Source organism: Lissotriton helveticus, chromosome 4_1 (assembly GCF_964261635.1).
Source record: "Lissotriton helveticus chromosome 4_1, aLisHel1.1, whole genome shotgun sequence".
Lineage (NCBI taxonomy): Eukaryota > Metazoa > Chordata > Amphibia > Caudata > Salamandridae > Lissotriton > Lissotriton helveticus.
Genome location: NC_136063.1, coordinates 1,383,066,162 through 1,383,093,926, shown reverse-complemented (window position 1 = coordinate 1,383,093,926; position 27,765 = coordinate 1,383,066,162).

The window sequence follows — 27,765 nt, the reverse complement described above, 5'->3', positions numbered from 1 at the left end:
TAAAAAACGGTGATGGATCAAGCCCTGATCTCTTGACTGGGTAGGAGTGTTCTGCTTAATTCAGATACTCTGTCAATCACCACCCCCTTTATGAATCGTTTTGGCCACCACAAGTGTGGAAGGGTATGCTCAGATGTGAGTCCTTTGCTCACTGCACCATCAGGATTCAAGCAAGCCGGGCCGAAGACGGCTGTAATGCCAGAAACCGGTCCCCGGAAGCTTGTTTCCTTTCCAGTAAAGAATTGGCTTGGTAGTTTGGTCTGCCCTGTTCCCATGATGCACTGGGCCAGGGTCAGACTAATTTGCATGTAGCCAGGTTCTGAGCTGGGATGGTGCAGTGAGCTAAAAAACGGTGATGGATCAAGCCCTGATCTCTTGACTGGGTAGGAGTGTTCTGCTTAATTCAGATACTCTGTCCATCACCACCCCCTTTATGAATCGTTTTGGCCACCACAAGTGTGGAAGGGTATGCTCAGATGTGAGTCCCTTGCTCACTGCACCATAAGGATTCAAGCAAGCCGGGCCGAAGACGGCTGTAATGCCAGAAACCGGTCCCCGGAAGCTTGTTTCCTTTCCAGTAAAGAATTGGCTTGGTAGTTTGGTCTGCCCTGTTCCCATGATGCACTGGGCCAGGGTCAGACTAATTTGCATGTAGCCAGGTTGTGAGCTGGGATGGTGCAGTGAGCTAAAAAACGGTGATGGATCAAGCCCTGATCTCTTGACTGGGTAGGAGTGTTCTGCTTAATTCAGATACTCTGTCCATCACCACCCCCTTTATGAATCGTTTTGGCCACCACAAGTGTGGAAGGGTATGCTCAGATGTGAGTCCCTTGCTCACTGCACCATCAGGATTCAAGCAAGCCGGGCCGAAGACGGCTGTAATGCCAGAAACCGGTCCCCGGAAGCTTGTTTCCTTTCCAGTAAAGAATTGGCTTGGTAGTTTGGTCTGCCCTGTTCCCATGATGCACTGGGCCAGGGTCAGACTAATTTGCATGTAGCCAGGTTCTGAGCTGGGATGGTGCAGTGATCTAAAAAACGGTGATGGATCAAGCCCTGATCTCTTGACTGGGTAGGAGTGTTCTGCTTAATTCAGATACTCTGTCCATTACCACCCCCTTTATGAATCGTTTTGGCCACCACAAGTGTGGAAGGGTATGCTCAGATGTGAGTCCCTTGCTCACTGCACCATCAGGATTCAAGCAAGCCGGGCCGAAGACGGCTGTAATGCCAGAAACCGGTCCCCGGAAGCTTGTTTCCTTTCCAGTAAAGAATTGGCTTGGTAGTTTGGTCTGCCCTGTTCCCATGATGCACTGGGCCAGGGTCAGACTAATTTGCATGTAGCCAGGTTCTGAGCTGGGATGGTGCAGTGAGCTAAAAAACGGTGATGGATCAAGCCCTGATCTCTTGACTGGGTAGGAGTGTTCTGCTTAATTCAGATACTCTGTCCATCACCACCCCCTTTATGAATCGTTTTGGCCACCACAAGTGTGGAAGGGTATGCTCAGATGTGAGTCCCTTGCTCACTGCACCATCAGGATTCAAGCAAGCCGGGCCGAAGACGGCTGTAATGCCAGAAACCGGTCCCCGGAAGCTTGTTTCCTTTCCAGTAAAGAATTGGCTTGGTAGTTTGGTCTGCCCTGTTCCCATGATGCACTGGGCCAGGGTCAGACTAATTTGCATGTAGCCAGGTTGTGAGCTGGGATGGTGCAGTGAGCTAAAAAACGGTGACGGATCAAGCCCTGATCTCTTGACTGGGTAGGAGTGTTCTGCTTAATTCAGATACTCTGTCCATCACCACCCCCTTTATGAATCGTTTTGGCCACCACAAGTGTGGAAGGGTATGCTCAGATGTGAGTCCCTTGCTCACTGCACCATCAGGATTCAAGCAAGCCGGGCCGAAGACGGCTGTAATGCCAGAAACCGGTCCCCGGAAGCTTGTTTCCTTTCCAGTAAAGAATTGGCTTGGTAGTTTGGTCTGCCCTGTTCCCATGATGCACTGGGCCAGGGTCAGACTAATTTGCATGTAGCCAGGTTCTGAGCTGGGATGGTGCAGTGATCTAAAAAACGGTGATGGATCAAGCCCTGATCTCTTGACTGGGTAGGAGTGTTCTGCTTAATTCAGATACTCTGTCCATCACCACCCCCTTTATGAATCGTTTTGGCCACCACAAGTGTGGAAGGGTATGCTCAGATGTGAGTCCCTTGCTCACTGCACCATCAGGATTCAAGCAAGCCGGGCCGAAGACGGCTGTAATGCCAGAAACCGGTCCCCGGAAGCTTGTTTCCTTTCCAGTAAAGAATTGGCTTGGTAGTTTGGTCTGCCCTGTTCCCATGATGCACTGGGCCAGGGTCAGACTAATTTGCATGTAGCCAGGTTCTGAGCTGGGATGGTGCAGTGAGCTAAAAAACGGTGATGGATCAAGCCCTGATCTCTTGACTGGGTAGGAGTGTTCTGCTTAATTCAGATACTCTGTCAATCACCACCCCCTTTATGAATCGTTTTGGCCACCACAAGTGTGGAAGGGTATGCTCAGATGTGAGTCCCTTGCTCACTGCACCATCAGGATTCAAGCAAGCCGGGCCGAAGACGGCTGTAATGCCAGAAACCGGTCCCCGGAAGCTTGTTTCCTTTCCAGTAAAGAATTGGCTTGGTAGTTTGGTCTGCCCTGTTCCCATGATGCACTGGGCCAGGGTCAGACTAATTTGCATGTAGCCAGGTTCTGAGCTGGGATGGTGCAGTGAGCTAAAAAACGGTGATGGATCAAGCCCTGATCTCTTGACTGGGTAGGAGTGTTCTGCTTAATTCAGATACTCTGTCCATCACCACCCCCTTTATGAATCGTTTTGGCCACCACAAGTGTGGAAGGGTATGCTCAGATGTGAGTCCCTTGCTCACTGCACCATCAGGATTCAAGCAAGCCGGGCCGAAGACGGCTGTAATGCCAGAAACCGGTCCCCGGAAGCTTGTTTCCTTTCCAGTAAAGAATTGGCTTGGTAGTTTGGTCTGCCCTGTTCCCATGATGCACTGGGCCAGGGTCAGACTAATTTGCATGTAGCCAGGTTGTGAGCTGGGATGGTGCAGTGAGCTAAAAAACGGTGATGGATCAAGCCCTGATCTCTTGACTGGGTAGGAGTGTTCTGCTTAATTCAGATACTCTGTCCATCACCACCCCCTTTATGAATCGTTTTGGCCACCACAAGTGTGGAAGGGTATGCTCAGATGTGAGTCCCTTGCTCACTGCACCATCAGGATTCAAGCAAGCCGGGCCGAAGACGGCTGTAATGCCAGAAACCGGTCCCCGGAAGCTTGTTTCCTTTCCAGTAAAGAATTGGCTTGGTAGTTTGGTCTGCCCTGTTCCCATGATGCACTGGGCCAGGGTCAGACTAATTTGCATGTAGCCAGGTTCTGAGCTGGGATGGTGCAGTGTTCTAAAAAACGGTGATGGATCAAGCCCTGATCTCTTGACTGGGTAGGAGTGTTCTGCTTAATTCAGATACTCTGTCCATTACCACCCCCTTTATGAATCGTTTTGGCCACCACAAGTGTGGAAGGGTATGCTCAGATGTGAGTCCCTTGCTCACTGCACCATCAGAATTCAAGCAAGCCGGGCCGAAGACGGCTGTAATGCCAGAAACCGGTCCCCGGAAGCTTGTTTCCTTTCCAGTAAAGAATTGGCTTGGTAGTTTGGTCTGCCCTGTTCCCATGATGCACTGGGCCAGGGTCAGACTAATTTGCATGTAGCCAGGTTCTGAGCTGGGATGGTGCAGTGAGCTAAAAAACGGTGATGGATCAAGCCCTGATCTCTTGACTGGGTAGGAGTGTTCTGCTTAATTCAGATACTCTGTCAATCACCACCCCCTTTATGAATCGTTTTGGCCACCACAAGTGTGGAAGGGTATGCTCAGATGTGAGTCCCTTGCTCACTGCACCATCAGGATTCAAGCAAGCCGGGCCGAAGACGGCTGTAATGCCAGAAACCGGTCCCCGGAAGCTTGTTTCCTTTCCAGTAAAGAATTGGCTTGGTAGTTTGGTCTGCCCTGTTCCCATGATGCACTGGGCCAGGGTCAGACTAATTTGCATGTAGCCAGGTTCTGAGCTGGGATGGTGCAGTGAGCTAAAAAACGGTGATGGATCAATCCCTGATCTCTTGACTGGGTAGGAGTGTTCTGCTTAATTGAGATACTCTGTCCATCACCACCCCCTTTATGAATCGTTTTGGCCACCACAAGTGTGGAAGGGTATGCTCAGATGTGAGTCCCTTGCTCACTGCACCATCAGGATTCAAGCAAGCCGGGCCGAAGACGGCTGTAATGCCAGAAACCGGTCCCCGGAAGCTTGTTTCCTTTCCAGTAAAGAATTGGCTTGGTAGTTTGGTCTGCCCTGTTCCCATGATGCACTGGGCCAGGGTCAGACTAATTTGCATGTAGCCAGGTTCTGAGCTGGGATGGTGCAGTGAGCTAAAAAACGGTGATGGATCAAGCCCTGATCTCTTGACTGGGTAGGAGTGTTCTGCTTAATTCGGATACTCTGTCCATCACCACCCCCTTTATGAATCGTTTTAGCCACCACAAGTGTGGAAGGGTATGCTCAGATGTGAGTCCCTTGCTCACTGCACCATCAGGATTCAAGCAAGCCGGGCCGAAGACGGCTGTAATGCCAGAAACCGGTCCCCGGAAGCTTGTTTCCTTTCCAGTAAAGAATTGGCTTGGTAGTTTGGTCTGCCCTGTTCCCATGATGCACTGGGCCAGGGTCAGACTAATTTGCATGTAGCCAGGTTGTGAGCTGGGATGGTGCAGTGAGCTAAAAAACGGTGATGGATCAAGCCCTGATCTCTTGACTGGGTAGGAGTGTTCTGCTTAATTCAGATACTCTGTCCATCACCACCCCCTTTATGAATCGTTTTGGCCACCACAAGTTTGGAAGGGTATGCTCAGATGTGAGTCCCTTGCTCACTGCACCATCAGGATTCAAGCAAGCCGGGCCGAAGACGGCTGTAATGCCAGAAACCGGTCCCCGGAAGCTTGTTTCCTTTCCAGTAAAGAATTGGCTTGGTAGTTTGGTCTGCCCTGTTCCCATGATGCACTGGGCCAGGGTCAGACTAATTTGCATGTAGCCAGGTTCTGAGCTGGGATGGTGCAGTGAGCTAAAAAACGGTGATGGATCAACCCCTGATCTCTTGACTGGGTAGGAGTGTTCTGCTTAATTCAGATACTCTGTCCATCACCACCCCCTTTATGAATCGTTTTGGCCACCACAAGTGTGGAAGGGTATGCTCAGATGTGAGTCCCTTGCTCACTGCACCATCAGGATTCAAGCAAGCCGGGCCGAAGACGGCTGTAATGCCAGAAACCGGTCCCCGGAAGCTTGTTTCCTTTCCAGTAAAGAATTGGCTTGGTAGTTTGGTCTGCCCTGTTCCCATGATGCACTGGGCCAGGGTCAGACTAATTTGCATGTAGCCAGGTTCTGAGCTGGGATGGTGCAGTGAGCTAAAAAACGGTGATGGATCAATCCCTGATCTCTTGACTGGGTAGGAGTGTTCTGCTTAATTGAGATACTCTGTCCATCACCACCCCCTTTATGAATCGTTTTGGCCACCACAAGTGTGGAAGGGTATGCTCAGATGTGAGTCCCTTGCTCACTGCACCATCAGGATTCAAGCAAGCCGGGCCGAAGACGGCTGTAATGCCAGAAACCGGTCCCCGGAAGCTTGTTTCCTTTCCAGTAAAGAATTGGCTTGGTAGTTTGGTCTGCCCTGTTCCCATGATGCACTGGGCCAGGGTCAGACTAATTTGCATGTAGCCAGGTTCTGAGCTGGGATGGTGCAGTGAGCTAAAAAACGGTGATGGATCAAGCCCTGATCTCTTGACTGGGTAGGAGTGTTCTGCTTAATTCGGATACTCTGTCCATCACCACCCCCTTTATGAATCGTTTTGGCCACCACAAGTGTGGAAGGGTATGCTCAGATGTGAGTCCCTTGCTCACTGCACCATCAGGATTCAAGCAAGCCGGGCCGAAGACGGCTGTAATGCCAGAAACCGGTCCCCGGAAGCTTGTTTCCTTTCCAGTAAAGAATTGGCTTGGTAGTTTGGTCTGCCCTGTTCCCATGATGCACTGGGCCAGGGTCAGACTAATTTGCATGTAGCCAGGTTGTGAGCTGGGATGGTGCAGTGAGCTAAAAAACGGTGATGGATCAAGCCCTGATCTCTTGACTGGGTAGGAGTGTTCTGCTTAATTCAGATACTCTGTCCATCACCACCCCCTTTATGAATCGTTTTGGCCACCACAAGTGTGGAAGGGTATGCTCAGATGTGAGTCCCTTGCTCACTGCACCATCAGGATTCAAGCAAGCCGGGCCGAAGACGGCTGTAATGCCAGAAACCGGTCCCCGGAAGCTTGTTTCCTTTCCAGTAAAGAATTGGCTTGGTAGTTTGGTCTGCCCTGTTCCCATGATGCACTGGGCCAGGGTCAGACTAATTTGCATGTAGCCAGGTTCTGAGCTGGGATGGTGCAGTGAGCTAAAAAACGGTGATGGATCAAGCCCTGATCTCTTGACTGGGTAGGAGTGTTCTGCTTAATTCAGATACTCTGTCAATCACCACCCCCTTTATGAATCGTTTTGGCCACCACAAGTGTGGAAGGGTATGCTCAGATGTGAGTCCCTTGCTCACTGCACCATCAGGATTCAAGCAAGCCGGGCCGAAGACGGCTGTAATGCCAGAAACCGGTCCCCGGAAGCTTGTTTCCTTTCCAGTAAAGAATTGGCTTGGTAGTTTGGTCTGCCCTGTTCCCATGATGCACTGGGCCAGGGTCAGACTAATTTGCATGTAGCCAGGTTCTGAGCTGGGATGGTGCAGTGAGCTAAAAAACGGTGATGGATCAAGCCCTGATCTCTTGACTGGGTAGGAGTGTTCTGCTTAATTCAGATACTCTGTCCATCACCACCCCCTTTATGAATCGTTTTGGCCACCACAAGTGTGGAAGGGTATGCTCAGATGTGAGTCCCTTGCTCACTGCACCATCAGGATTCAAGCAAGCCGGGCCGAAGACGGCTGTAATGCCAGAAACCGGTCCCCGGAAGCTTGTTTCCTTTCCAGTAAAGAATTGGCTTGGTAGTTTGGTCTGCCCTGTTCCCATGATGCACTGGGCCAGGGTCAGACTAATTTGCATGTAGCCAGGTTGTGAGCTGGGATGGTGCAGTGAGCTAAAAAACGGTGATGGATCAAGCCCTGATCTCTTGACTGGGTAGGAGTGTTCTGCTTAATTCAGATACTCTGTCCATCACCACCCCCTTTATGAATCGTTTTGGCCACCACAAGTGTGGAAGGGTATGCTCAGATGTGAGTCCCTTGCTCACTGCACCATCAGGATTCAAGCAAGCCGGGCCGAAGACGGCTGTAATGCCAGAAACCGGTCCCCGGAAGCTTGTTTCCTTTCCAGTAAAGAATTGGCTTGGTAGTTTGGTCTGCCCTGTTCCCATGATGCACTGGGCCAGGGTCAGACTAATTGGCATGTAGCCAGGTTCTGAGCTGGGATGGTGCAGTGTTCTAAAAAACGGTGATGGATCAAGCCCTGATCTCTTGACTGGGTAGGAGTGTTCTGCTTAATTCAGATACTCTGTCCATTACCACCCCCTTTATGAATCGTTTTGGCCACCACAAGTGTGGAAGGGTATGCTCAGATGTGAGTCCCTTGCTCACTGCACCATCAGAATTCAAGCAAGCCGGGCCGAAGACGGCTGTAATGCCAGAAACCGGTCCCCGGAAGCTTGTTTCCTTTCCAGTAAAGAATTGGCTTGGTAGTTTGGTCTGCCCTGTTCCCATGATGCACTGGGCCAGGGTCAGACTAATTTGCATGTAGCCAGGTTCTGAGCTGGGATGGTGCAGTGAGCTAAAAAACGGTGATGGATCAAGCCCTGATCTCTTGACTGGGTAGGAGTGTTCTGCTTAATTCAGATACTCTGTCAATCACCACCCCCTTTATGAATCGTTTTGGCCACCACAAGTGTGGAAGGGTATGCTCAGATGTGAGTCCCTTGCTCACTGCACCATCAGGATTCAAGCAAGCCGGGCCGAAGACGGCTGTAATGCCAGAAACCGGTCCCCGGAAGCTTGTTTCCTTTCCAGTAAAGAATTGGCTTGGTAGTTTGGTCTGCCCTGTTCCCATGATGCACTGGGCCAGGGTCAGACTAATTTGCATGTAGCCAGGTTCTGAGCTGGGATGGTGCAGTGAGCTAAAAAACGGTGATGGATCAATCCCTGATCTCTTGACTGGGTAGGAGTGTTCTGCTTAATTGAGATACTCTGTCCATCACCACCCCCTTTATGAATCGTTTTGGCCACCACAAGTGTGGAAGGGTATGCTCAGATGTGAGTCCCTTGCTCACTGCACCATCAGGATTCAAGCAAGCCGGGCCGAAGACGGCTGTAATGCCAGAAACCGGTCCCCGGAAGCTTGTTTCCTTTCCAGTAAAGAATTGGCTTGGTAGTTTGGTCTGCCCTGTTCCCATGATGCACTGGGCCAGGGTCAGACTAATTTGCATGTAGCCAGGTTCTGAGCTGGGATGGTGCAGTGAGCTAAAAAACGGTGATGGATCAAGCCCTGATCTCTTGACTGGGTAGGAGTGTTCTGCTTAATTCGGATACTCTGTCCATCACCACCCCCTTTATGAATCGTTTTGGCCACCACAAGTGTGGAAGGGTATGCTCAGATGTGAGTCCCTTGCTCACTGCACCATCAGGATTCAAGCAAGCCGGGCCGAAGACGGCTGTAATGCCAGAAACCGGTCCCCGGAAGCTTGTTTCCTTTCCAGTAAAGAATTGGCTTGGTAGTTTGGTCTGCCCTGTTCCCATGATGCACTGGGCCAGGGTCAGACTAATTTGCATGTAGCCAGGTTGTGAGCTGGGATGGTGCAGTGAGCTAAAAAACGGTGATGGATCAAGCCCTGATCTCTTGACTGGGTAGGAGTGTTCTGCTTAATTCAGATACTCTGTCCATCACCACCCCCTTTATGAATCGTTTTGGCCACCACAAGTTTGGAAGGGTATGCTCAGATGTGAGTCCCTTGCTCACTGCACCATCAGGATTCAAGCAAGCCGGGCCGAAGACGGCTGTAATGCCAGAAACCGGTCCCCGGAAGCTTGTTTCCTTTCCAGTAAAGAATTGGCTTGGTAGTTTGGTCTGCCCTGTTCCCATGATGCACTGGGCCAGGGTCAGACTAATTTGCATGTAGCCAGGTTCTGAGCTGGGATGGTGCAGTGAGCTAAAAAACGGTGATGGATCAAGCCCTGATCTCTTGACTGGGTAGGAGTGTTCTGCTTAATTCAGATACTCTGTCCATCACCACCCCCTTTATGAATCGTTTTGGCCACCACAAGTGTGGAAGGGTATGCTCAGATGTGAGTCCCTTGCTCACTGCACCATCAGGATTCAAGCAAGCCGGGCCGAAGACGGCTGTAATGCCAGAAACCGGTCCCCGGAAGCTTGTTTCCTTTCCAGTAAAGAATTGGCTTGGTAGTTTGGTCTGCCCTGTTCCCATGATGCACTGGGCCAGGGTCAGACTAATTTGCATGTAGCCAGGTTCTGAGCTGGGATGGTGCAGTGAGCTAAAAAACGGTGATGGATCAAGCCCTGATCTCTTGACTGGGTAGGAGTGTTCTGCTTAATTCGGATACTCTGTCCATCACCACCCCCTTTATGAATCGTTTTGGCCACCACAAGTGTGGAAGGGTATGCTCAGATGTGAGTCCCTTGCTCACTGCACCATCAGGATTCAAGCAAGCCGGGCCGAAGACGGCTGTAATGCCAGAAACCGGTCCCCGGAAGCTTGTTTCCTTTCCAGTAAAGAATTGGCTTGGTAGTTTGGTCTGCCCTGTTCCCATGATGCACTGGGCCAGGGTCAGACTAATTTGCATGTAGCCAGGTTGTGAGCTGGGATGGTGCAGTGAGCTAAAAAACGGTGATGGATCAAGCCCTGATCTCTTGACTGGGTAGGAGTGTTCTGCTTAATTCAGATACTCTGTCCATCACCACCCCCTTTATGAATCGTTTTGGCCACCACAAGTGTGGAAGGGTATGCTCAGATGTGAGTCCCTTGCTCACTGCACCATCAGGATTCAAGCAAGCCGGGCCGAAGACGGCTGTAATGCCAGAAACCGGTCCCCGGAAGCTTGTTTCCTTTCCAGTAAAGAATTGGCTTGGTAGTTTGGTCTGCCCTGTTCCCATGATGCACTGGGCCAGGGTCAGACTAATTTGCATGTAGCCAGGTTCTGAGCTGGGATGGTGCAGTGAGCTAAAAAACGGTGATGGATCAAGCCCTGATCTCTTGACTGGGTAGGAGTGTTCTGCTTAATTCGGATACTCTGTCCATCACCACCCCCTTTATGAATCGTTTTGGCCACCACAAGTGTGGAAGGGTATGCTCAGATGTGAGTCCCTTGCTCACTGCACCATCAGGATTCAAGCAAGCCGGGCCGAAGACGGCTGTAATGCCAGAAACCGGTCCCCGGAAGCTTGTTTCCTTTCCAGTAAAGAATTGGCTTGGTAGTTTGGTCTGCCCTGTTCCCATGATGCACTGGGCCAGGGTCAGACTAATTTGCATGTAGCCAGGTTGTGAGCTGGGATGGTGCAGTGAGCTAAAAAACGGTGATGGATCAAGCCCTGATCTCTTGACTGGGTAGGAGTGTTCTGCTTAATTCAGATACTCTGTCCATCACCACCCCCTTTATGAATCGTTTTGGCCACCACAAGTTTGGAAGGGTATGCTCAGATGTGAGTCCCTTGCTCACTGCACCATCAGGATTCAAGCAAGCCGGGCCGAAGACGGCTGTAATGCCAGAAACCGGTCCCCGGAAGCTTGTTTCCTTTCCAGTAAAGAATTGGCTTGGTAGTTTGGTCTGCCCTGTTCCCATGATGCACTGGGCCAGGGTCAGACTAATTTGCATGTAGCCAGGTTCTGAGCTGGGATGGTGCAGTGAGCTAAAAAACGGTGATGGATCAAGCCCTGATCTCTTGACTGGGTAGGAGTGTTCTGCTTAATTCAGATACTCTGTCCATCACCACCCCCTTTATGAATCGTTTTGGCCACCACAAGTGTGGAAGGGTATGCTCAGATGTGAGTCCCTTGCTCACTGCACCATCAGGATTCAAGCAAGCCGGGCCGAAGACGGCTGTAATGCCAGAAACCGGTCCCCGGAAGCTTGTTTCCTTTCCAGTAAAGAATTGGCTTGGTAGTTTGGTCTGCCCTGTTCCCATGATGCACTGGGCCAGGGTCAGACTAATTTGCATGTAGCCAGGTTCTAAGCTGGGATGGTGCAGTGAGCTAAAAAACGGTGATGGATCAATCCCTGATCTCTTGACTGGGTAGGAGTGTTCTGCTTAATTGAGATACTCTGTCCATCACCACCCCCTTTATGAATCGTTTTGGCCACCACAAGTGTGGAAGGGTATGCTCAGATGTGAGTCCCTTGCTCACTGCACCATCAGGATTCAAGCAAGCCGGGCCGAAGACGGCTGTAATGCCAGAAACCGGTCCCCGGAAGCTTGTTTCCTTTCCAGTAAAGAATTGGCTTGGTAGTTTGGTCTGCCCTGTTCCCATGATGCACTGGGCCAGGGTCAGACTAATTTGCATGTAGCCAGGTTCTGAGCTGGGATGGTGCAGTGAGCTAAAAAACGGTGATGGATCAAGCCCTGATCTCTTGACTGGGTAGGAGTGTTCTGCTTAATTCGGATACTCTGTCCATCACCACCCCCTTTATGAATCGTTTTGGCCACCACAAGTGTGGAAGGGTATGCTCAGATGTGAGTCCCTTGCTCACTGCACCATCAGGATTCAAGCAAGCCGGGCCGAAGACGGCTGTAATGCCAGAAACCGGTCCCCGGAAGCTTGTTTCCTTTCCAGTAAAGAATTGGCTTGGTAGTTTGGTCTGCCCTGTTCCCATGATGCACTGGGCCAGGGTCAGACTAATTTGCATGTAGCCAGGTTGTGAGCTGGGATGGTGCAGTGAGCTAAAAAACGGTGATGGATCAAGCCCTGATCTCTTGACTGGGTAGGAGTGTTCTGCTTAATTCAGATACTCTGTCCATCACCACCCCCTTTATGAATCGTTTTGGCCACCACAAGTGTGGAAGGGTATGCTCAGATGTGAGTCCCTTGCTCACTGCACCATCAGGATTCAAGCAAGCCGGGCCGAAGACGGCTGTAATGCCAGAAACCGGTCCCCGGAAGCTTGTTTCCTTTCCAGTAAAGAATTGGCTTGGTAGTTTGGTCTGCCCTGTTCCCATGATGCACTGGGCCAGGGTCAGACTAATTTGCATGTAGCCAGGTTCTGAGCTGGGATGGTGCAGTGAGCTAAAAAACGGTGATGGATCAAGCCCTGATCTCTTGACTGGGTAGGAGTGTTCTGCTTAATTCAGATACTCTGTCAATCACCACCCCCTTTATGAATCGTTTTGGCCACCACAAGTGTGGAAGGGTATGCTCAGATGTGAGTCCCTTGCTCACTGCACCATCAGGATTCAAGCAAGCCGGGCCGAAGACGGCTGTAATGCCAGAAACCGGTCCCCGGAAGCTTGTTTCCTTTCCAGTAAAGAATTGGCTTGGTAGTTTGGTCTGCCCTGTTCCCATGATGCACTGGGCCAGGGTCAGACTAATTTGCATGTAGCCAGGTTCTGAGCTGGGATGGTGCAGTGAGCTAAAAAACGGTGATGGATCAAGCCCTGATCTCTTGACTGGGTAGGAGTGTTCTGCTTAATTCAGATACTCTGTCCATCACCACCCCCTTTATGAATCGTTTTGGCCACCACAAGTGTGGAAGGGTATGCTCAGATGTGAGTCCCTTGCTCACTGCACCATCAGGATTCAAGCAAGCCGGGCCGAAGACGGCTGTAATGCCAGAAACCGGTCCCCGGAAGCTTGTTTCCTTTCCAGTAAAGAATTGGCTTGGTAGTTTGGTCTGCCCTGTTCCCATGATGCACTGGGCCAGGGTCAGACTAATTTGCATGTAGCCAGGTTGTGAGCTGGGATGGTGCAGTGAGCTAAAAAACGGTGATGGATCAAGCCCTGATCTCTTGACTGGGTAGGAGTGTTCTGCTTAATTCAGATACTCTGTCCATCACCACCCCCTTTATGAATCGTTTTGGCCACCACAAGTGTGGAAGGGTATGCTCAGATGTGAGTCCCTTGCTCACTGCACCATCAGGATTCAAGCAAGCCGGGCCGAAGACGGCTGTAATGCCAGAAACCGGTCCCCGGAAGCTTGTTTCCTTTCCAGTAAAGAATTGGCTTGGTAGTTTGGTCTGCCCTGTTCCCATGATGCACTGGGCCAGGGTCAGACTAATTGGCATGTAGCCAGGTTCTGAGCTGGGATGGTGCAGTGTTCTAAAAAACGGTGATGGATCAAGCCCTGATCTCTTGACTGGGTAGGAGTGTTCTGCTTAATTCAGATACTCTGTCCATTACCACCCCCTTTATGAATCGTTTTGGCCACCACAAGTGTGGAAGGGTATGCTCAGATGTGAGTCCCTTGCTCACTGCACCATCAGAATTCAAGCAAGCCGGGCCGAAGACGGCTGTAATGCCAGAAACCGGTCCCCGGAAGCTTGTTTCCTTTCCAGTAAAGAATTGGCTTGGTAGTTTGGTCTGCCCTGTTCCCATGATGCACTGGGCCAGGGTCAGACTAATTTGCATGTAGCCAGGTTCTGAGCTGGGATGGTGCAGTGAGCTAAAAAACGGTGATGGATCAAGCCCTGATCTCTTGACTGGGTAGGAGTGTTCTGCTTAATTCAGATACTCTGTCAATCACCACCCCCTTTATGAATCGTTTTGGCCACCACAAGTGTGGAAGGGTATGCTCAGATGTGAGTCCCTTGCTCACTGCACCATCAGGATTCAAGCAAGCCGGGCCGAAGACGGCTGTAATGCCAGAAACCGGTCCCCGGAAGCTTGTTTCCTTTCCAGTAAAGAATTGGCTTGGTAGTTTGGTCTGCCCTGTTCCCATGATGCACTGGGCCAGGGTCAGACTAATTTGCATGTAGCCAGGTTCTGAGCTGGGATGGTGCAGTGAGCTAAAAAACGGTGATGGATCAATCCCTGATCTCTTGACTGGGTAGGAGTGTTCTGCTTAATTGAGATACTCTGTCCATCACCACCCCCTTTATGAATCGTTTTGGCCACCACAAGTGTGGAAGGGTATGCTCAGATGTGAGTCCCTTGCTCACTGCACCATCAGGATTCAAGCAAGCCGGGCCGAAGACGGCTGTAATGCCAGAAACCGGTCCCCGGAAGCTTGTTTCCTTTCCAGTAAAGAATTGGCTTGGTAGTTTGGTCTGCCCTGTTCCCATGATGCACTGGGCCAGGGTCAGACTAATTTGCATGTAGCCAGGTTCTGAGCTGGGATGGTGCAGTGAGCTAAAAAACGGTGATGGATCAAGCCCTGATCTCTTGACTGGGTAGGAGTGTTCTGCTTAATTCGGATACTCTGTCCATCACCACCCCCTTTATGAATCGTTTTGGCCACCACAAGTGTGGAAGGGTATGCTCAGATGTGAGTCCCTTGCTCACTGCACCATCAGGATTCAAGCAAGCCGGGCCGAAGACGGCTGTAATGCCAGAAACCGGTCCCCGGAAGCTTGTTTCCTTTCCAGTAAAGAATTGGCTTGGTAGTTTGGTCTGCCCTGTTCCCATGATGCACTGGGCCAGGGTCAGACTAATTTGCATGTAGCCAGGTTGTGAGCTGGGATGGTGCAGTGAGCTAAAAAACGGTGATGGATCAAGCCCTGATCTCTTGACTGGGTAGGAGTGTTCTGCTTAATTCAGATACTCTGTCCATCACCACCCCCTTTATGAATCGTTTTGGCCACCACAAGTTTGGAAGGGTATGCTCAGATGTGAGTCCCTTGCTCACTGCACCATCAGGATTCAAGCAAGCCGGGCCGAAGACGGCTGTAATGCCAGAAACCGGTCCCCGGAAGCTTGTTTCCTTTCCAGTAAAGAATTGGCTTGGTAGGTTGGTCTGCCCTGTTCCCATGATGCACTGGGCCAGGGTCAGACTAATTTGCATGTAGCCAGGTTCTGAGCTGGGATGGTGCAGTGAGCTAAAAAACGGTGATGGATCAAGCCCTGATCTCTTGACTGGGTAGGAGTGTTCTGCTTAATTCAGATACTCTGTCCATCACCACCCCCTTTATGAATCGTTTTGGCCACCACAAGTGTGGAAGGGTATGCTCAGATGTGAGTCCCTTGCTCACTGCACCATCAGGATTCAAGCAAGCCGGGCCGAAGACGGCTGTAATGCCAGAAACCGGTCCCCGGAAGCTTGTTTCCTTTCCAGTAAAGAATTGGCTTGGTAGTTTGGTCTGCCCTGTTCCCATGATGCACTGGGCCAGGGTCAGACTAATTTGCATGTAGCCAGGTTCTGAGCTGGGATGGTGCAGTGAGCTAAAAAACGGTGATGGATCAAGCCCTGATCTCTTGACTGGGTAGGAGTGTTCTGCTTAATTCGGATACTCTGTCCATCACCACCCCCTTTATGAATCGTTTTGGCCACCACAAGTGTGGAAGGGTATGCTCAGATGTGAGTCCCTTGCTCACTGCACCATCAGGATTCAAGCAAGCCGGGCCGAAGACGGCTGTAATGCCAGAAACCGGTCCCCGGAAGCTTGTTTCCTTTCCAGTAAAGAATTGGCTTGGTAGTTTGGTCTGCCCTGTTCCCATGATGCACTGGGCCAGGGTCAGACTAATTTGCATGTAGCCAGGTTGTGAGCTGGGATGGTGCAGTGAGCTAAAAAACGGTGATGGATCAAGCCCTGATCTCTTGACTGGGTAGGAGTGTTCTGCTTAATTCAGATACTCTGTCCATCACCACCCCCTTTATGAATCGTTTTGGCCACCACAAGTGTGGAAGGGTATGCTCAGATGTGAGTCCCTTGCTCACTGCACCATCAGGATTCAAGCAAGCCGGGCCGAAGACGGCTGTAATGCCAGAAACCGGTCCCCGGAAGCTTGTTTCCTTTCCAGTAAAGAATTGGCTTGGTAGTTTGGTCTGCCCTGTTCCCATGATGCACTGGGCCAGGGTCAGACTAATTTGCATGTAGCCAGGTTCTGAGCTGGGATGGTGCAGTGAGCTAAAAAACGGTGATGGATCAAGCCCTGATCTCTTGACTGGGTAGGAGTGTTCTGCTTAATTCAGATACTCTGTCCATCACCACCCCCTTTATGATACATTATACCTGGGGCAGGTATAATGTGGCGCAGGGGTTTACAAAGTGACGCATCTACCTAGATGCGTCACTTTGTAAATATGGTGCAACAAGGCACATTTTTTACTCTGCTGGTGCGTCACTAGCGGCGTAAAAGTGACGCAAGGGCTCATAAATGAGCCCCCAAGTTTCTAGAATGTCCTTCTACTCGACTTAAACACACAAATGTGCTTAAACTCCCTAGAAGCAAAGATAACAGAGTTGGTACACCTGGCGTGCTGTGACCTGCAAGCTGTTTATTCTTTTGTAGCTCATGACGTTTATTTGCATACGATTGATTAATATGGTTTTAATACAATAAGTTTAATACGTGTCTAATCTGATATGGCTATAAAGGTAGAAACAGGGAACTGCCAGAAAAGAAGTGCATTAAAATTGTTTGTAAATAAGGAATTGACTAAGGCTTCCAGTAAACTGGCAGAACAGTATGTCCTTTGGACTGGTGAAGCAGTATGTGTCAGCTCCCAGCTAGGCAGGGAGATTGCGCCTTGAGCTAAGTGAGAAACATCTGCATGAATATTCTCGAGAGCTTAATCTCTCATCTGCTCCTCAGATTCATTTATCTTTGAAAAATGCTAAATTAAATTATCATAATGAATTAGGATGAGGCTTTTAATGCATGTTCTTACCTTGAGATAACCTACTAAATGTGACAGTGATGCCCAAAAGTGACGTCTTTATCCCTTGCTCTGTTGAATGGCAGTGTTGCAATAAGCTTTGCCACTTCAGCCTCGTCAGAGGGGAAACGGTTTATAGAATTAAAAGCGACTTCAAGGGAGTCTCTTGCTGACATGTACCTCACCATGACAGGGGAGCAGATTTTCCAGGACCACTAAGAAATCACATAGTAATTGATTAACTTTCTGTCAGGATCTATTGGAAAGTGTTTTTTGTTTAACACTGGAACAGGAAACTGGACTATTCATGATGGTGAAATTAATGGGAAATTATGGGGCAATTCATTGATGATGGATCATGAATGTATGTGCAATAATAGCACCTTTTAATTGTAGCTGTTAGAAGCAAGAAACAATCTATTGTTGTTGGTAATATTAATATTATTACTATTATAAAATATTCATGTCATAATGAAAGTTAGGCGTTACTCTGTAGTCCTAAAACGAAAAACAAAATTGGTGAAACCTAAAGAATAGTAAAGTAGACATTAACATTGCTTCTACCTTCAAGAATACACTTGTTAGTCAGAAATGTATATTATAATGTATTATTATTATTATTATTATTACTATTATTATTATGATTAATACTATCACCACTGTTTCCCTAATGTTTCCCTTGAGAGATTTGATCAAGCAGTTAGCTTGACACTCTTCCTGTTTTGCTGAAATTTATATCTATCGGCAATCATGTATTGTATTTATTCATTTTGTTGTGTAATATTGCGTTAACATGGTACAGTACACAAAATTGGTAAATCGGGGCAGCAGTGACAGAATATGTGCATGGTCGGGTGTGCTTGAAGCTGGGCTTGTTTGTGTGTCGGGGCGAGCTCCAACTATCTTGCTTGTGTTTAAGGCTTGTAGGCCAAAGGAAGGTGGTTTTCAGGTGTGTATTGACAAGTGGAAGAAGAATCTAAGCCTTGATAGAACATGTTTGTTCAGTTTTCATTTAGACTGGGGGCAATCTGCAGTTCGCATTGAAAGAGGAAAATGCCATCAATTATTGTTTTTGTGCAGGAAGGTGTCCCTTCCTGCACAAAAATAATCATCCCCTCAATGCAGGCACCCTTGTAACATGACACAATGGTTCCTGTGCTGGCGCATGGTAGCAAATTATGCACCAGCGCATATGGAGGCATCATATTTTTGTTAATACGATGTATCCCTGTGCTTTTAAAATGACGCAGGTCGGTGCAGCAAAATGGCTTGCGGCGCCGTGCTGAGCTGCAAAATGAGACCCTAAGTTGCTAAAAGCACTCTGGGCTCTACCTGTACGACTTCTTCAATGTACATATAATTATAATGTTTTTCTCCATTTTCATCCGAATTTCTTTCTGCATAAGGCCATCAAGCAGCGACTGATGTGATTATGTATTTTACACATGACACTGGCTCAGGCTATTGAGGTTTGAACATTCTGTAACTTTTATAAAATGTATATATTAGAATTTTTAACCATGAAAATGTTGCAGTTCTGAATCATATCAGGAATATATATCTTATCAATAGTTGGCAAATGAGGGAACAGTATAAATGTAAATAAATTTAAGGAAAACACATTGGGGCTTTGCAAAGGAAAACGGGGCTTTGGAAAAGAAAATACAGGCTATTCAGAGGAGAAAGAGTATTAATACTCATCTCAATAATAAGTTTCAATCACAATGCCAAGAGTGTAGTTTTGGGTTACTTCTGGCTATTTTGAGTTCATTGACTTTGAGCAGAAGTTTCCAACATAGGATTGGACAATAAAGGGGTGACATTTACCATTTCTACACCAGTCTAGCCATATTGGAGGTAGGTGTTGGACACTAAAGGGGGTGACATTTTACAATTTGCACTTCGTTCTAACTATAGTGAGAGAACGTGTTGGACATTAAATGTGTGACATTTGCTATTACCACTCAAGTCTAACCATATTAGGGGAAGGTGTTGGACACTAAAGGGGTAACATTTACTATTCCCACCCCAATCTAACCTTATTGGAGGAAGGTGTTGGACAATAAAGAGGTGACATTTACTATTCCACTCCAATCTAATCATATTGAGGGAAAGTGTTGACCACTAAAGTTGTGAGATTTACTATTTCCACTCCAATCTTAGGCTATTTGAAGAAGATGTTAGATTCTAAAGCGCTCAAATTTACTATATACACTTCAATTGAAAATATTTAAGTGAACTCTAACACAAAATAAATATTTCTCATATAACCACATTTTTATGGATTTTCGTATCGAACAACAAAATGAAACAAGACCGCCGTTGATCAAGCCAGCACAGTATTATATACAGCACAATTACCACTCAGCCAATCCACACATCCAGTGCGCGGTAAGCCCATCACCTGCCCCAGATCTTATTATGTCTACCGAATGGGGCTCGGGCACCCTCATTTACGAGCGATATCTCGTTTGACCAACAATGTAGCTACTCCAATAAAAATGCGCTTCATTCTTTGCTCAACCACATCCTCTAGCAACCACAATAGTGCCTTCTCTAGGCGTGAGTTGGCGATCCAAGATTGCAAAAAGCTCCTTCTCAATCCCCTCTCAAATGGGTACTAATCCCAGGCAGGACCAAACTATGTGAATGAAATCTGTATCTGGTTAAGAACATCCACAGCGGTTTGCTTGGGCAGTTCTGCCAGCTCTGTGAAGCCACAGTGGGCCATGCATTTGGTGTGCAGATAATTAAGTTGGACCAGCCAGCCCTGTGTGGAATTCGCAAGTTCCCGGGGGCCAATCTAGCCTAGCACTATTACGCATCCTCCAGCTGTCCCACCCAGGGCTCCTACTTTTGCCACAGCCTTGGAAAATGGTTTGAGGCATTGTTAACTAGGTAACAATAAGCCCCTTTATGGAACTTACCCATCAACAGGCTAGCCTGAAGGGGATTAAACTCCAGGATCTGCGTATCAAGTGAAATATTAGCGGACAAGGCATGACACAGCTGCAAGGGCTTATGAAATTGGGTACAAGAGAGATGATAATGCTCCTGGAATTCCGGAAATGTCTGCACATGAGTGCCCACCCAAACGTCCCTGAAGTGAATGATGCCGATCCTCCTCCACTGCACAAAGCCCTCCAGACATGTAGTATAGTATAGCCACATCCCCTACCACAGGGGAATCAATCCACAAAACGGAGCGCCGCCCTTCAGCATGGCAACACCACCCTGAGGAACTTAGGAGGGGACCGGGGAAGCACCCCATAGAGGAGGCCCATTAGCGAATCTAAACCAAGCAAGGCCAGTCCCGCCTGGTAGGCCGGGTCAATCCGCCCCCCCATTTAATCTCGACCAACTGCAAAGCCAAATAATGGCAGTAAAGATCTGCCATACCCATCAAAGTGGGATTGCCTGTATTCAGCAACGGCCAAACAAGGCGGCCACCTTTCCAGATGAAAGTACTGATCACCAAAGCAAGAGTATAGAACCACCGCCAAGGAATAAGTAGGAAAAGAAAAAAAACATACAAAAATCAGGGGAGGATCTTCAGTTTAAAAAGTGCCACTCTCCAGAAGACGTGCAACGATAGACAGCCCCACCTCGCAGGTCCCGTCTTATTCTAGTGACTACAGTAGGTCAAATTAAGACAACAAATAAATATATTTCTCCTCATTACGCCTCACCTGGGGAGGCGTAGTGTTTTGACACATTCCCAAGCCTACCAGTAATGGTAAATATGGGAATGCAACAAAATCCATGGGTGGATGTGTGGGAACACCCACACTCCACCCAGAGGACGTCTCCCTGGAGCAGAGTAGCGCAACGCAGCCATTTAGATGCGTTGTGTTACTTTAGATTCATCAAGTCAATCAAGATGGCTTTGCATGGCTTGAAAAATTTAACTTAAGAGTTGCATTGCTCTTGTGCCCCGTTGCATGGCACAAGGGCTATGCAACTCTTTCATAAATATGCTTCTATGTGTTCACAGTAGAGATTTTTCATTTGTGGGTCCTAATGTATTCAGAATTTGTTTATAGGAATGTGAATACCCGTAGGCTGGGGCATCAGGGAATTATTGTCCATTGCAGAATAGTTAATTTTTTTTATGGGTTTGCTTCCCAGGTATCAAGTATGTCAAATATTAGCTAGAATTGGTCTGACCAGACAATTTCACAGTTTTTTTTGTAACTGATAGAGGTGGATCTGAAAAAAGATCGAATATAGGACGTGCCCCACTTCATGTGGGGGTTCTAACACATACTGGGAAACATTAAAAACAATTCATGATATTAGAAACTGTTTTGCTTAAGGATTCTTAGGGAAATCAACCCATATATGTTGTTGCTCCTCTGTAGGAGGCTTTAGAAATATGCCTCAGGAAGGGAGAATACATTAAGTCAGGTTTCCTAAGCATGAAGCACTGCTCTACTGCATTGAAAACTTTTTTAGACATACTGTATAATGAAAGCACTGCATTGCCTTTTTTAGTGACTTTTACGTTGGCCTTTAGAGTATGGTGTTCACAGTTATACTAGATATTTCCTAGGTAATGAATATACATAGCAAATAATAATGCAAATTCTGCAGAGTTTCAGGTACTTAAAATGCATTTCATAATTTTAAAATGCAATCAGGAGTCGCAAGATTCATTGACTTAATTATTTACATTGTTACACCTATAACAATGTACATGCAGTGAATTAATTTCTATTAACCAAAATGACCTTCCTTGTAACTAATGCACACAGCAAAATAATATGGAGTCAAAATGGGCGACAATTTGATGCCAAATGCAAAAATGACATTTGCACCGACACCTGCAGCAAGACTTAATTTTGCATATGCAGACCTTTGCAATAATTGAGGTTATGAACTGATCAGTCAGTGCAACTGATATATGTGCACTGGCTAAGTGGTTCAAATGTAGAAGCAAAATTAATTTTAGTGCAAGATGTTTGCACTATTTAATCTGAACCAATGAATCACGCTGTTTGGTAAGCTTGATTGTTCAGGTACGGATGTATGACATCACAACGCATGCTTTCACAACGCATGCCAAAACGACGCAACTTTTACAACGCATACCATTACAACGCATAGTGCTTTGGGGCGCTGGATAGTGAATAGTTTAATTTACTATTCCAACTCCAGTCCCCGTGGATAGTAGGGAATGTGTTGGATAGTAAATTAAACCTATTCCCTATCCTAAAGCGCCCCCCAGCGCAATGCGTTGTAATGGTTTGCGTTGTAAAAGTTGCGTCGTAATGGCACTGCGTAGTAAAAGTTGCGTTGTAAAGGTTGTCTCCCTCAGGTACATATCTAACCTTCAGCAAAAGAGAATTCACCCCTTTGATCTCCTTCGTGATGTATGTATGTGTCTCTGTTTGTTAGCACTGATGTATGCTAATGTCTACCCTTCTCTCTAAGAAGCTGGTTCTGATTCTTTCTAGTATTTGAGCAAACAAAACCTTGATTCTAAAAAGGAAAAATGTCTGGAGGTATCAGAGAATCAGTTCTAAATAAAAGTTAGAATACAGTGGACTTATTTAGTTGATTACACTCAGGGGTTGATTCCGATGTCATTCAGAAAGCATTCCAATTGCTTCGGTTCCAGGATGATTTCCGGATTACTCGGATCGGGTGAGTCCGACCGAGCGATTTGGATGCATCTGGATGCTTCCGGATACAATTCAGCCAAAATGCCATTGACTTTCTAGGGGAGCCTGTGTTCCGAGCGAAAACACAGGCTCCCATTAAAGAAAGGGGTAGCTGGGGAAACCTTGCACCCTGTGGCGGGCTCCCCATGGTGCCTGCTACACTGTGAATGGCTAGAAAGGGGGATCCCTTGGGTACGCCATGGGTGCGATTCCGAAGGCCTTGGGTGAAGGCCTTCTAGGGCCCCCAAAGACAGATTCCGGCAGCCAAATCATTCCGGAGAAACCAAATCAGAAAGGCTATCGGAATTGGTCATTGTACTCGTTCGCTCGGAAACTGAGTCCATAGAGCTGTAAATTTGGCTCCGAAAGACGCGCCCCGTCCGAATGTCTTTCAAAACTGACTCGGACAGCCCTATTGGTTTCCAGGCATCATATTAGGCCATTGGGAATGTGTAAGATTTGGTCGGCAACAAGGGTTTCGAGTTGGATTCAGCAAACCCGAATCCGATTCGGAGCCCTTCCGAATAACATCGGAATCCACCCCTCAGTGTAAGATATGCCACCACTTGCCACCACTCCTCATAAAAGTTCATTGCCACTGTAATGTAAGGGGGAAGAAGCATCTTGCCCCAGCAGTCTAATGGAAGAGTAATTTACATTATCACAAATTCTATGATTTCTCAAAGAAGTAAGTTACAGTTTGAAAATGATATTCCGCAGAGCATACCCCATCAGCTAATTATTCATGTCAACAGTTATATTTTCCTATTTTTCTGGTTTTATCCCTAAGAATGAAGGCATGTTGTAAATAAAATATTAAGAATCTATCCCTTCAGCAGACTTTAGATATTCTGTATTAAATTCCTGATGCACCCATCAACATTTTCTGTGAGACTGATTTACTGACAATACCCACTCCACCGTCTTCTCATCTTTAACCAAATGCCACGGTTTGCTAACTTTCTAATTTAAGACTGGAAGTGATGAGTTTCCGTAACAGTGTAGAGAAACCGCCCCATATGGTATGTTTGAATTAAGTACCAGGGTCCTGAAAGAGTTTAAAAGAACCAGTTCTGTTATAAAATATCTGTGATTTGATCTGAACATTCTTGAAGGAGGGTGGAGTAGAAAATATAAAAAAAAGAAAATCTTCAACATGAAGATTTATTACACATAATCACAGAATATTCACATGTTCTCAATATTCATGTTGCTTAGGATGATATAGTCTTTCCAATGACAGATGAAGGGTTTAATGGCTAACTAAACTGTGCACTAACCAGTTGTGCTTTATCTAGAAAACATTGAGAGGCATACCTAGTAATGCCCTGTAATTTATTATCAAAACATCATACAGTTACCATTTTCACCAAATGCAACCTGCCACTGAGAAATTAATTTGATCCCATCCCTGCCAGGTCTAGAAAGTGGTCCCTACAATGGAGCAGCAGTCCGTTAATGATACGCCCTCAGAATGCATGTAATCATGCGTTGCAAGTTACGGTCGGTCAAATGTAACATCTGTCTGTACAGCACTTACTTTATAGAAGAATAATCACTGCAGGGTCCCAAGGTTTTTCTTAGAAGCTGATTGACAGTGCCGCTAGCTGCCGAAGTTCACAATTACCAAGGCTGCCTAGTCACAATAACACCATTTGCTTCTTTTTTCTTCCACCATTTACTTCCTGTCTCTTTACCTCACTCATGCAGGTTCTTTTTCCACCTCTATTTTCTTCTCGCTCCTCCCTTTTCCTGCCAAAGTCATGGAGAAGACCATCAACAAGCAACTATCCGCCTTCCTCGAGACAAACGGCTCCCTCAACCCCTCGCAGTCCGGTTTCCGAGCAAACCACAGCACCGAGACCGCCCTCATCGCAGCTACCGATGACATCAAGTCCCTGCTTGACAACGGGGAAACAGCTGCACTCCTCCTCCTCGACCATTCGGCCGCATTCGACACAGTCTGCCACCACATCCTAACAACCCGCCTCGACCACGCCGGGATCCAAGGGAAAGCTATAGAATGGATCATCTCCTTCCTCTCCGACAGAACTCAGAGAGTCCGCCTCCCCCCCTTCCACTCAGCAGCTACCAAAATCATCTGCAGCATTCCTCAAGGCTCTTCACTCAGCCCGACCCTATTCAGTGTCTACATGAGCCCCCTCGCAGCTATCACACGCCAACACAACCTAAACATCATCTCCTACGCTGACGACACCCACCTGATCCTCTCCCTCACCAACGACCCCACCACCGCCAGAGCCAACCTCCAGGAAGGAATGAAAGACGTCACGGAATGGATGAAGCTCAGCCGTCTGAAACTGAACTCAGACAAGACGGAAGTCCTCATCCTCAGACCATCCCCCTCCGCCTGGGACAACTCCTGGTGGCTCCCCGCGCTGGGCACCGCCCACGGACCACGCACGCAACCTGGGCTTCATTCTAGACTCTTCCCTCACGATGACCAAACAAGTCAACGCCGTCTTGTCATCTTGCTTCAACACCCTGCCCATACTCCGAAAGATCTTCCAGTGGATTCCCACTGAAACCAGAAAGACGGTCACCCAGGCCCTCGTCACCAGCCGACTGGACTACGGGATCGCCCTCTATGCTGGAACCACAGCCAAACTACAGAGAAGACTCCAGCACATACAGAACGCTTCGGCACAACTCATCCTGGACATCCCCCGCCACAGCCACATCTCTGCCCATCTGAGAGACCTGCACTGGCTCCCCATCAGCAAGAGGATCACGTTCAGACTCCTCGACCACGCACACAAGGCTCTCCACAACATGGGCCCCAACTACCTCAACAACCGCCTCACATTCTACACACCCACCCGCCAGCTCCGATCCGCCAGCTTCGCCCTCGCCACCGTCCCACGGATCCGCAGAACCCCCACCGGAGGAAGATCTTTCTCCTACCTGGCGGCCAAGACATGGAACTCCCTCCCCACCCACCTCCGGCTGACCCAGGGCCACCTCTCCTTCAGGAAGCAACTCAAAACCTGGCTCTTCGAGCAGTAGCAGCACCCCCCCCCCCTCCTCCCAGTGCCTTGAGACCCTAGTGGGTGAGTAGCGCACTCTATAAATGTGTTTGATTGATTAATTGATTCTTTTCTATCTCTTACTCGTTCCATCTCCTGAACCATCCTTTCTCTTACTTCCATTCTGATGATAAAAAATAGGTCCTGCTCTCCAAAAACGTGCTGTTTTTCACTACCTGCAACCACCTGAACAAATTAAGGACTGTGTGTATGGCCAAATGATTACCAATGACCTAACTTTTTGAGCTATTTGAGCAAGACTATCTATTTGGGGTGGCATCAGGGTAGAATTAAATGTATTTGGCACATCTCTGATGACATAAGCTAACTATGATATGATGAAATACTCCTAAGAGTAATTCAAAGTGGCTAAGGGAGATTCAAGCATATTCAGCCATTTATTTCTGTATAAATGAGCTATCTTTAGTGACACCAATAGACGTGGGTCCCAAGTGCACTGCTATTGGGACTCAAGCTTCATCTCAAAGATAATAAATGAGATTAATCTAAAATTATATTGACATAGTGATGTGAATTGACCTAACCTTCAATTATATTTTTACCTCATCACTTTATCCATACTAATTTTATAAAGAGAGAGCCCAAACCTTTGAGGAGGGTAATCTCAGTAACCACAGCACCAATCACAACACCCAATACAGCGTTTGAAGAGGCAGTTGCAGCAGAAGGACATAGGCTATGCAGACGGCCACCATATATATATATTTTTTTGCAGAGCTTTATTTAGCGCGAACTTTACCCGAACTGAAACAGGTATCAGAGCGCTTTACATAGCACCAGTTACGTTACATGAGGACACACATTCATTTTTGTTAGGCATGGGGAGATTAAGTGATTTGCCCAAAATCACAGGATGTTTGGCATCGTTACCAAGACTCGAACCCAGATCCCCAGGTCCGAGGTCGAGTGCCTTAGCCGTTAGGCCAACTCCTCTATACATTTAAAGGGTAAAAGAACCATGCCAGCAAAGTAGTCCCTTGTGGGCCTGTCTGCGTTGTGCTGTGGGCGTGGGCTTGGGGCGTGACTAACACTGGGGGCGTGTGGTACGGCCATCACATCGTGGGCTGTGGGCGTGTGCTGGGGGCGTGACAAACACTGGGGGCGTGTGTCCGCCCTTCATGCCATGTCAGTCATACATACAAGCTCCAATTACGTTGCTGCACAGCATCAAGGGGCATGCTGGGGGCGTGACACGCTGGGGGCGTGACACGCTGGGGCATGAGAAACGCTGGGGCGTGAGAAACGCTGGCAGCGTGTGTCCGGCCTTCATGCCATGTGAACGCAATTGCGCCGCATCAAGGGGCAGGCTGGGCGCGTGAGAAACGCTGAGGGCGTGTGCTATGTTCCGCCCTTCATGCCACGTGCTTCGTACATTAATCAGAAGATCGTCTGCTGTGGCCGTGTGCTGGGGGCGTGACAAACGCGTTCACCTGGAGGCCTGGTAAGTAACGTTACTGCAGCCTCTCCTGTGTGCTGTTACTGAACTCTCTCATTCAACTAAATTACACGCGCCTGCTACCATCAACCAGGGCTCTAGCCGGGCTCAGGCGGCAGATCAGTACACTAATTACACGCGCCTGATAACATCAACCAGAGCTGCAGCTGGGCCTCAAGCGGGGGAACACGCGCCTGCTAACAACAAACAGGCCTGCATCTGGGCCACAAGCGGGGGAACACGCAAATGAGCGTGTCTGCGGGGACAATTACTGCAGCCTCTCCTACTCGCTGTCACTCAACTCTCTCATTAAACGGATCTACCCGCGGCTGATAACTCTCTCATTCAACGACATTACACGCGCCTGCTAACATCAACCAGGGCTGTAGCCGGGCTTAGGCGGCGGATCACTACACCAATTACACACGCCTGCTAACATCAACCAGGGCTGCAGCTGGGCCTTCTCCGTCCCTATTCTAATCAAACAAAAGATGTTGTCTACCGCGAGATTTTAAAACAAATTGCCCTTGCCAAATACACACATTGCACACATTCTATTGCATACCCGGACAACGTCGGGACGGGCTGCTAGTATTTCATATTTTGAATATGGCATTTTGCCATCCTGACACGAAGCTAAGATGCCAGTGCCTTCTGGAGAAAAGATAGATACCTTTCTCACCTCTTACCAACAACGCCTGCCAAAAGACCTGGCTCAATGAATTCT